We start from the raw sequence: 12236 nt of genomic DNA on the forward strand, positions 1-12236 counted from the left end.
GAGGCAGGTGCAGCGCCTCCTTTGCACCCCCAGTTGACCCCCTGCAGAAGGGAAGGCTCTGGAGGAGGAAAGGTCTCTGTAGGTGAAAGAGGGACCTGCCCACCTTTTCTGGCCAGGGGAGTCTATGGAACTATGGAATGTATGGGATCCTCCATCCTGTCTTCCCCCTAATTAGTGTGGGGCAGGAAATGGAGATTAGTGGAACTCCCCTGCCTTCATTAACCACTTAGACCAGGGCTGCCCAACTTTTTCCAGTCCAAGGAGGACCATCTGCCAGCAAGGGGAGGACTGTCTAACCAAGATGGCAGGCATGGTTCTGAATCAAAGCTCTGCCCATTCAGATGGTCCTCTTGACTCTTATGACCTCCCTCCGTCCCCCAGGCACTTCTGAGTGGCCACGCTTTACAAAGCAAAACAAAAAGTAACTTGGATTTACATATAAAGTCTTGTTTTTGTTTATTACAATATTCAAATTTGTTACAAGGTTTCAACTCCTTGTCTTCTTCAAGGCAAAATGACTTCTAATTTCTATTGATTCCAAGCCACATAGCTTTCTGTGTAATAGGGATTAACAACATTGTCATGGTTGTTATTTAGATTTATGAGGCTTCCAAACCAGAAATATTCCAGGTATGGCTGGGGGTTTCATTGCTTTCATCTGGTTTTTTTTTTTTTAACTTAGCACTTTAGAAGCTGGAATTGCCTGGTGGTCTCCCATCCAAATATCAGTGAGGCCAAACTGACATCAGAGCTCAGAGTGGGTTGGTTAGCTATTGACATTTTACATATAATTAAAACATAATTAATATGAATATCTTCAGTCTTTTATTTAGTAATTCCCCATCCCATGTACAGTTTGGTTATACCTTTTGGAGGTTTCTTGAGGTCAAAACCCAGAGCTTTAAGGCTTCATGCAGCTCTGAGTGCTCAGGGGTTGCATCTGATTTTTAAAAAAGAGTTCCTTTTGGTCAGCTGGCAATGTATTTACTATTGTCAGGCATAATATTTATTTATTTATTTATTTGATCGTATTTATAGTGCTGAATTAAGCATGGAAGAGCTGCCCATCTCATTCTTGGCCCTCACCTGTCTATCATTTGCCACTAAAATGCTGCAGTGGACTGTTCCATCCAAACTGCAAAGAAGCCAGCAGGATTAAGTGCAAAAACTGGCTCACATTTGTTCAGTAAACCTGCAAAATCTATGTCTTTGCTTGGTATTGTTTATACAGACACATCACTGCATCTGACTCTTTGCCATATGAAGAAAAAGAGGGTGGGGAGGCGAGGGGGGGAGGGAGGGAGAGAGAGAGCAATCCCTGCCCCAAAGATCATACAATCTATATTTTGGATTAGAGGGGAAGGGGATAGGAAGAGGAGGGGGTGGGAGAAGATGATGGTCGCCATAGCCACCTAATGCAGATCATTAAGAGAATTATAGTATATAATGGCTTTATTACATTATTGTCTTGATTTATTGAATTGTGATTTGAATTTAACTGCCTACCAGTGTACACAGTGTGCAGTGTATACAAATATAAAAATATAGTACGGGTAGTCCTTGATTTATAACCATAATTGAGTCTGGAATTATGGTCATAGCAGTCATTAAGAGGGTCACCACATGATCATGTCCGTTTTTCTTATCTTCTCTGTGGTGGTTACAACAGTCATTAAATGTATTCATTATATCCAGTGGGCATTTTTTTTTTTGCCAGAAATACAAATAAACACCGGAAACCGTCAAAACCCACCAAAAATCTCACTCACTCGGCTGCAGGACCTGCAAACGGCTGGAAAATGTTGTTTTCATATTGCTTAGGATGAATTGTAGACAAACTCTAAGTTACACTATGTTTTCAGTGGCAAGCAGGCCTGTTCAGTCATGGGTTCCCCTCCCAAGTAGACTTTAAATTACAGGGTCTGTGCGGAGTGCAGCTTTTGAAAATACTATGTAAAAATGATATAATGATTTCCCAATATATTAAAAACATGAATTGGTTCATAATGGATACAAACAGTATTACAATATAAAAACAATCAATTTAAAAAGAAAAATATTAGGATTAGCTACTGAGGAAAGGTAATATTTAAAAATGTGTTCTGGAAATAAAACAGTGCAGTAGTTCTTGATTGTGATGTCAGGCTTTTCCCAGTAAATGAGGTAAAACTGACACAAACCAATCCAGCAGCTTCTGCTAAGCAGCTTTATTGCAGAAGAGCTAAGAAATCTTTAGATGCAAGTCCTATCTGCAGTAAATTCTATGTTCAAATTTTTGCTCCACTTGTAGGGGGCTGCAGTAGCAGGCAGGGGAGGATGGGCTTGCTGGTACATCATCTTGACAGTGGCTTGCTTAAACCACAGCAAGATTTAAATGGTTGGGAACTTTTATATATTTATATTTATATAATATATATATTATATTATATATATATTATATTTATATATAATATACTTTTTTTCTTGCCTGATCTTAAATTTCTCTCCATTTATTGGCTAGGGTCAATGCAGTGGTTCCCAACCAGTGTGCCGCGGCACTAAGGGGTGCCGTGAGATCTTTTGAGGGTGCCGGGAACTTTTGAGCTACGGAGATTTTAAATATCTATTTCCTTATAAGGGTGCCGGGAACTTTTGAAAGGCTTTCCAAGGGTGCCTCAAACAAGAAAAGGTTGTGCCTCAAACAAGAAAAGGTTGGGAACCACTGGTCTAATGCTAACGCTCTTCCAAAGTGTTAGCGTTTCCTCCCCATCCCCAGCTTGGTATTATCTGCAGATTTGATGAGCTCCCCTTCTGTCCCCTCAACTAGGTCATTGATGAAGATATTGAAGAGTCCAACAGAACCTTGAGCTACTCCACTGCATGCTTCCCTCAGGTAGATGTAGCTCCATTGAGGACCACATGCTGAGTGCAATTGATCATCCAACTGCGAATCCATCTGGTGGTGATCCTGTCTATCCCACATGGTTCACTCCAGTAGTGGGTTCCACTTACCTTCGCTACTGGTTCGGAACTGTGAGTGTGCGTGTGTGCACGCTCATTTCACTCACACATGGCACTTCTGTGCATGTGCAGAATTTTTTGCGCATGCGCTGAGCGTCCGTGATGATGTCCAGGCACGTGGGCGGAGCCTCCTGCTGCTGTCACTACCAGTTCGCCCGAACCGGAGCGAAGCAGTAGAAACCCACCACTGGTTCAATCTCACCAGAAAGTAGGCTGTGGTCTACTTTGTCAAATGCCTTACTGAAGCCTAAATATACTACGTATACAGGATTATCCTTATCCACTAATTCAGTCACTTTACCAAAGAAGGCAATAAGTTTTATCTGGCAGGATCTGCTTTTAACATATTCATGCTAGCGTCTAGTAATCAATCGCCTTAGTTCATTCTGAGACTTAGTTTTCCTGACTCTATCTTTGTACATTTGGTCTATTGCTAGTATTCTGCTCTAGTTATATGACCCTCTTTCCATTTTTAATACTTGTCCTTTTTTCAGAGAGCTCTTTGTACAACCATGTTGGTTTCATCTGGAGTTTCTTGGGTTTTTTTCTCCATGATACTGTTTTTGTTTGGGCCTTTATTGCTTATTTTTCAGAGTTTACTAAGCATTGTGAATGGTTTTTCTCTCCAGGATTTCTATCCTTGGTAATGATTCCTTACATAAGGTGCAACTCTCCATCCTCATTTGTTGGGTCTGTTTCTTTTGAACAATTTATATCCTTCTAGCAGTACATTCCATTTATGAACTCCATCCCACCAAGTTTCAGGAATGATGAAATGATGAAGAAGAAGGTGTTGCAATGCTCCTTACAAGACTTTGTAAGTAAACATACTGGAAAAGATAATAAAAAAACAGATCTGCAAACATCTAGAAACAAATAAAGTTATAACTAGAAGCCAGCATGGTTTTGTTAAAAACAAGATCATGCCAAACCAATCTTATTTCATTTTTTGACAAAGTGACTAAATTAGTAGATCAGCTAAATCAGGGGTCTCCAACTTTGGCAACTTTAAGGCTTGAGGACTTCAACTCCCAGAATACCTAAGCCAGCAAAGCTGGCTGAGGAATTCTGGGAGTTGAAGTCCACAAGTCTTAAAGTTGTCAAGGTTGGAGACCCCTGAGCTAAATGTTGGGGACATAAACTTCAGCAAGGCATTTGACAAAGTAGACCACAACCTATTTCTTGGTAAGTTAGAAAAATGTGGGATAGACAGCATCACATGGATTTGTAACTGGCTGACAAACTGTACCCAACGAGTCGTCCTACATCTACATGGAGGGAAATAAGAAGTGAGGTACCACAATGTTCCGTCTTAAGCCCAGTACTCTTCAATATCTTCATAAATGACTTAGATGAGGGAATAGAAGGGGAACTCATCAAATTTGCAGCTGACACTAAGCTGGCAGGAACAGCCAATACCCCAGAAGACAAGCTCAGGATCCAAAACGCTCTTGACAAACTTGAACAATGGGCCCTGAAACAACATGAAATTTAATGTGGAGGAAAGCAAGGTTTTACACTTAGGCAGGAAAACTAAAGGTACATATTAGGCAAAACGTGGCTCAAAAACAGTAACTCTGAGAGGGACGTTTGAGTCCTAGTGGATGATCACTTAAACATGAGCCAGCAGTATGTGGTCGCCGCCAATTGCAGAAAATGCAATTTGGAGATTGTTTTGTTAGAATAATTAAAGCGATTTATGGAGAGCAAACAGCTCAGATTATAATAAATGGTAGTTTGACAGAAGTTATTAAGATTGCGAAAGGAACGAGACAGGGATGTCCCTTATCACCACTATTGTTTGTTCTGACTCTGGAACCATTATTGGATAAAATACGAGAATTAACGAAAATAGAGGGAATTAAGATTAGACAATATGAGTACAAAGTTAGAGCTTTTGCAGACGATGTAGTGGTTACTTTAACAAATCCTATAAATTCAAGTCGATCATTGTTGGAAGCAATTGATAAATATGGAAAGGTATCAGGATTTAAAATAAATCAGAATAAAACAAAAGTGATAATCAAAAATATGTCTATACAACAGAAACAAAAACTAGAGGAAATAACAGGATTTGAGGTGGTAAAAAAGGTTAAATACTTAGGGTTTATATTAGTTCATCGAACAAGAAACTTTATAAAAATAATTATGACTTGCTATGGCAAAAAGTTCAGAATGATATGAGTGTTTGGAAAAAATTACAGTTATCGCTATTGGGAGGATTGCGGCTATTAAAATGAATGTGTTACCTAGATTTTTGTTTCTGTTCCAGATGATACCAATAATTAAGAAAGATAAAAATTTGGAGGATTGGCAGATTGGGATCAATAAATTTATATGGCAGGGTAAAAAGGCGAGGGTTAAAATGAAAATAATACAGGACTCACGGGAAAGAGGTGGCTTAAAAATGCCTAATTTTAAACTATATTATGAAGCAGTAGCCCTTTCAGTAATAAGTGACTGGTTTAATTTAACGGAGGAAAGAATTTTGAATATAGAAGGTTATGACTTGTTATATGGATGGCATGCGTATTTATTTTATGAAAAAAAAGTGGATAGGGCTTTTAAGAATCATGTGTTGAGAAGTGCGGTCAGGAAAAAATATTCTTATAAATTAGATTACAAGATTCCTATATGGGCGAGCCCCAGACATGCAATAGAGAATATAAATATAGAACAGAAACAGGAAATGATTACTTATAAAGAACTTTTGTATGCTGAAGGAGGTAGATTGCAATTAAAATCATTACAGGTATTAAATGAAGAAGGGAGGAATTATACTTGGTTTCAATATGGGCAAATAAGTGCTAGATGGAAAGAAGATAAAAATTTGGAGGATTGGCAGATTGGGATTAATAAATTTATATGGCAGGGTAAAAAGGCGAGGGTTAAAATGAAAATAATACAGGACTCACGGGAAAGAGGTGGCTTAAAAATGCCTAATTTTAAACTATATTATGAAGCAGTAGCCCTTTCAGTAATAAGTGACTGGTTTAATTTAACGGAGGAAAGAATTTTGAATATAGAAGGTTATGACTTGTTATATGGATGGCATGCGTATTTATTTTATGAAAAAAAAGTGGATAGGGCTTTTAAGAATCATGTGTTGAGAAGTGCTCTTTTGCGGGTCTGGAAAAAATATTCTTATAAATTAGATTACAAGATTCCTATATGGGCGAGCCCCAGACATGCAATAGAGAATATAAATATAGAACAGAAACAGGAAATGATTACTTATAAAGAACTTTTGTATGCTGAAGGAGGTAGATTGCAATTAAAATCATTACAGGTATTAAATGAAGAAGGGAGGAATTATACTTGGTTTCAATATGGGCAAATAAGTGCTAGATGGAAAGAAGATCAAAAAATTGGTATAATGCAAAGGGAGGAAAATTTAATAAAGCAAATTAGAAATCAGACCCAGGAGCATATAAAGAGATTGTATAATGTGTTGCTTGAAATAGATTCGGAAAAGGATTTGGTAAAGGACTGTATGATAAAATGGGCACAGAATATTCAGGAACCAATAATGTTGGAAACATGGGAGAAAATCTGGGTTAGAAATGTTAAGTTTACACAAGCACAGAACTTAAGGGAAAATTTTTATAAGATGTTTTATAGATGGCACTTAGATCCCAAAAAATTATCATGTATGTATCCTGATATCCAAGCGAAATGTTGGAGGTGTGATTGTGATGACGCTACATATTTCCATATATGGTGGACTTGCAAGAAAATTAAGGCCTTTTGGATAAGAATTTGGTGGATTATTCAAAATGTACTGAAGAAGAAGATAAAGTTCCTGCCGCAATTTTTCCTTTTGGGAATTATAACGGATTGTTCAGGGATTGAGACTAAATTGATTCTGAATTTAATAACAGCAGCAAGACTGTTGATTGGACAATACTGGAAGAAAGAAGAGGTACCTACAATAGAAGAATGGATATTGAAAGTCATTAATTTGGCTGAGATGGCTAAAATCTCAGCTTTTTTAAAAGACAATACGCAGGAAAGATATTTAATAGAATGGAAAAACTGGATTGATTATCTACAAAACAGATATCAGATTAAGAAATATCAGATTGCCTTTGAATAATTAGGAAGTATTATTTTATGTAATGGGGAGGGGGTTGGGAGATGAAAAGATCTGGATAAGGTTAATTGGATTAGAAGGGAAAATTTTACTCTATGTTTGGTTTATGTATAACAATACCTTGTGATTGACCCGGGAAGCTGGGGGGGGGGGGAAGGGAGGGGGGAAGGGGGTTTTCTGGGAGGGGGGGGAAAGGGGGGAAATGTTTTTTTTTTTAACTTTTTCAATTAAAAAAAAAATACTCATACAAAAACCTGAGTGGATGCTCATTCTATTCTGCTATTCGGCCAAAGGGAACTAGTTGTGAAGCTCCTTTGTCTTGCCTCTCAGTGCAGAATATTAGCTCCTCACCCTTTTTTTAAAAGCAAAAGCACCTGCTGTGCTGTTCATTTTAAAACTTGCACCCAAAGGTAGCACCAAATCTAGTGGTTAAGACACCAATGTAGAAAGTGGGAGACGGTGAATTCTAGTCCCACCTTCGCATGGAAGCCAGCTGGGTGACCTTGGGCCAGTTACTCGCTCTCAGCCCAACCTATCTCACAGGTTTGCTGTTTTGGGGAAGGTGTATGGGATATACAGTATTCGCTGCCTTGAGTTATTTGTAAAAATAATAAAGGTGGTAAATAATTAAAGTAAATAAGTAAGTGACAGATCCTTTGCAATATCCAAAGATCTTCAGAAGCTTCCCCAATTGCACAGGATTAATTTCCCATTTCACTGATTTAATTTGAGAATGACAAATATTTCAATCCTTTTTAACTTTGCTCTTTATACTGAGAAGGCTGCAAAGTGATAGAAAAGGTGACGGTACACCTTATATTTTTAGCTTTTGTGCACAGGAAACATTTTGGCTTCCTGTGTCTGGAAATATGTTAACTTTTTGAGGAGTGGGAACTCTGACTGTTGTGTCCAAAATGACCTTCTAAATGTACATGTCAGTTAAATGCATATTCTGATAAAAGATTTTTGGAATATTCCGTAGTCTACAAGGAATATTATTATTATTATTTACTTTATTCATTAAACTTGAAACTCAGTCAACTGAACATTTAAAAATGCATCACAAAAACCATTGATTGGTGCTAATGGTTGATACGGGTTGCTGCCAGCGTCCCAGGTATCAACCAAGTATCTTCTTAAGATGTACGATGTTCCAAGTAGCACAGTTTTTTGCAGTTCTGCTGGTGTTATTGCAGGAAGCTGCAATTTATTGATGTATCTTATAAAATTCTTGGACATGGTACTAAGTGCCTCGGTGACAATTGGTAACACTGTTACAGGTTTCATCCATAGTCGTGTAGTTTCAATGGCCAGGTATTTCATCATTTTTTCTAGTTCTTTTTCTTCAACTCTGGCATCCATGGCTTAGGACCTGGGTACTTACGCTCCATGGCTTAGGACCTGGGTACTTACGGGACCGCCTGCTGTTACCATACGCCTCCCACCGACCCGTACGCTCCCACAGAGAGGGACTTCTCAGGGTGCCGTCCGCCAAACAATGTCGGCTGGCGGCCCCAGGAAGGGCCTTCTCTGTGGGGGCTTCCACACTCTGGAACGAGCTTCCCCCGGGTTTACGCCAAATACCTGACCTTCGGACATTTCGTCGCGAACTCAAGACTCACCTTTTTATCCGCGCGGGGCTGGCTTAAATTGGGATTTTAATCTCAAATTTAGTAATTTTAAACGGGGTTTTTAGTATGGTAAATTTTAATCATTGGGCTAATTTAAATAAGTTTTTTAAATTGTATTTTAAATTTGTATATTGTATTGCCGGTTTTTTATTATGCCTGTATACCGCCCTGAGTCCTTCGGGAGAAGGGCGGTATAAAAATCAAATAAAATAAATAAATAAATAAATAAATCTCCTGGTACCGCGATGTCAATAAATTGTACATTTTGGTTTTCGACAACTGTGAAATCTGGTGTGTGTATGTAGGTCTTTGGTTGTTCGGGTTTTCTCCCGTGTAAAATTGGAAGTGTCTTGGCGACGTTTCGACGAAGTCTCATTCGTCATCTTCAGGCTTCAGCTTCGTGCTTCTGGGAGCAATGTGTGATTGCAGCTGTTTCTTCCTTTTAACTGCTAGTGGGGGTTTGAACTGATTGGGTGGGAGCTTAGCTGTGCTCTGATTGGATGGGGTTTTTTTTGTGCTCTGATTGGCCGGGGGTGTGTCCTGTTTGGGTGGGGGCTTGGTTGTGCTCAGTTTAGTCTGTGTTGCAGGGGGATTTGAGCTGGTTAGCTGCATTGCTGTTGTTTGGCTTCGTGGTCATGCTACATCTTCATAGTGGGCGTCAGTCTGCTGCATGTATGGATTGGAGGGGTTTGAAATGGCTAATGTTGCAGCTGCGGTCTGGCTTCTGGTCCTTGGTCGTGCTTCATGATCAGTGTGGGTTTGGGTCTGCTTTCTGGGTGGATGTGCGGTGGTGACATCCTGTGTGGACCTCGTGAGTGTGGGTCTGGTGTCATTCCTCGTGTTAGGGACTCGTTTGTCAATAAGGGCGGGTTTCCAAATGGCTGGTAGGCGGGAGGTATCATCTCATTTGTTCATGCTGTGTGGGCGTTTTTCTATCTCAATGGCTTCTCTGATTATTCTGTTGTTAAAGTGTTCAGTTTTGGCGATAGTTCTGGTCTTTTTAAAGTCAATATCATGTCCTGTGACTTTAAAGTGTTGGACCAGGGAAGAAGTTGGTTCCTCTTTTTTGACTGAGTTCTTGTGTTCTTCAATGCGTGCACTTATTCTTCTGTTGGTTTGTCCGATGTATGTGGTGGGGCAGGCGGTGCATGGGATTTCATATACTCCTTGATTTTCTAACTCAATTTTGTCTTTGGGGTTTCTTAGGATGGTGGATATTTTTCGGTTTGTGCAGAATGCTGTCTTGATGTTGTGTTTGTGGAGGATCTTGCTGATTCTGTCTGTGGTGCCTTTTATATATGGGAAATATATATATATATTTTCTATAAACTGAAAATTTTTAAGAAAATGTTGGATAGCCATTTGTCTGAAATGGTGTAGGGTTTCCTGCCTGGGCAGGGGGTTGGACTAGAAGACCTCCAAGGTCCCTTCCAACTCTGATATTATTATTATTATTATAACTTTATGTTCCCATGACTTTTTGGATATAGGTAAGTCGTATTTTTTACATAATGACCAGTGGATTAATTTAGCAACTCGGTCGTGTCTAGCTTTGTAATCAGTTTGTGTGATTTTGCTGCATTCACATATTAAATGCGAAACAGTTTCTACTTTGTTGTTGCAAAGTCAGCAGTTTGGATTGTCGGTGGATTTTTGTATCGTTGCTTTCATGGCATTAGTTTGTAGTGCTTGTTCTTGAGCAGTGAGTATTAAATCTTCTGTTTCTTTCTTGAAGGTTCTTGAACCTACATGTGTGTCCCTTCCCAAGGATTTGGAGGCAGCACCTCTGAGGAAAAGAGGAGGCAGCGAAGCTCTGGCTGTCCCCCAGGAGAAATCGCCCTGTCTCTGCAGCATTGGTCATGTGACTGAGTGGGCGTGCCAACTTGATGTTACTCACAGCAAGGTCCCGCCCCACCTTGCCCTGAGTGACTTCAAGTTGGCCATGCCCACTCAGTCACATGACCACCAAACCACACCCACCATATAAGCCACGCCCACAGAACCGATAGTAAAAAAACTTGGAACCCACCCCTGCTCTTTGAGTGTTTAAGGTTGCAGACCCCTGACCTAGTTGCTTCTTCACTCTCAGCTTGATAACGATCGGGAGGGGGTTAGATGGTATGTCAGGGAGGGAATGGAATGCCAACCTGCAGATCATGAGACCCTGCTGCCAACCCCAAGGTCACACAGCACAGGTGTTTGAAAGATCTGGACTGTTCCCATAACAAAAGAAGCGGATTTAATTGGGCAGCAGGATGAACTGAGGGGGATGGCCAAAGCGAAAAATCAAGTCCAACTATATGGACTTTCACGTGAGAAACTCAGAGCTGGTTTTGCTTCTTCTGTGCCAATGTAGTATATTCAATAAAGTTTTACTTTTGGGAAGCACAATGTCCCAGGAGTTCTTTTTGGATTTTTGGATTCTCTTTTTGGATTCTCTAGCTGGACAGCTGACAGGGTGTTGGTGTTTGAGTGATCTTATTTGTTTTCAAAGTGAAAGACCAAGATCACAATAGAACATGATCTCTTTTTAGAAAGGCACCTAAAAGAATTTTTTCAATTACCTGAATCTAGGCATAGGAAGACAATAGAGCAAACCACCACAGACGGGCATCGTTTGTGAAGGAGAGTGTGAGAGAAAGCTACTATGGGATGTAAGGATTTCCTCCAGCAAAGTCCACCCCAACTCTTCCAACTGCAAGCTGGCCTTTGTCCAGTGGCTTCCAATAGTCGTATTCAAAGGACACCAAAAATAAATATGAACACAGAGTTTGGAAACGGCTTCCTTTTTTTATCTCCCTTCATACCAGTTGGTGACTCTCTTATTTATTTATTTATTTATTTATTTATTTATTTATTTATTTATCAATCACACTTCTATACCACCCTTCTCCGAAGACTCAGGGCGGTTTACAGCCAAGATAAAATCGCACAGATAGAAGCGTTAAGAACATTATTAAAAATCTAATTCAAAATTGACCCAGTAATTTAAAACTAATAAAATATAAAATAAACCCTAATAAAATCACCCATGTTAAAATTGCAATTAGGCCAACCCTGCATGATGGAATAAGAGAGTCTTAAGCTCGCGCTTAAAGGTCCGGAGGTTGGGGAGTTGGCGTAGCCCCAAAGGTAACTCATTCCACAGGGCAGGAGCCCCCACAGAGAAGGCCCTCCCCCTGGGAGCCGCCAGTCGGCATTGTTTGGCCGACGGCACCCTGAGGAGGCCCTCCCTATGGGAGCGCACAGGTCGATGGGAGGCTATTGGTGGCAGTAGGCAGTCCCGTAAGTAACCCTGTCCCAAGCCATGGAGCGCTTTAAAGGTGAGAACCAACACCTTGAATTGCACCCGGAAGACCACCGGTAACCAGTGCAGCTTGCGCAGGAGAGGTGTTATATGGGAGCTACGAGATGCCTGATACGCCAGTTGCGTCCCTTCCTGGACCGGGACTCGTTATGCATGGTCACTCACGCCCTCGTCACTTCTCGCCTGGATTACTGCAATGCTCTCT

At 40.2% G+C, this 12236-nt stretch overlaps 1 protein-coding gene across 6 annotated transcripts in view; it reads left to right on the forward strand.

Annotated features, from left to right (window-relative positions):
- Positions 1–12236, forward strand: part of LOC131185166 (testis-expressed protein 2-like) — a 69163-nt gene that overhangs the window by 722 nt on the left and 56205 nt on the right. The gene's annotated exons all lie outside the window — the stretch shown is intronic.

This window comes from Ahaetulla prasina, chromosome 14 (assembly GCF_028640845.1).
Source record: "Ahaetulla prasina isolate Xishuangbanna chromosome 14, ASM2864084v1, whole genome shotgun sequence".
In the NCBI taxonomy this organism is placed as follows: Eukaryota; Metazoa; Chordata; class Lepidosauria; order Squamata; family Colubridae; genus Ahaetulla; species Ahaetulla prasina.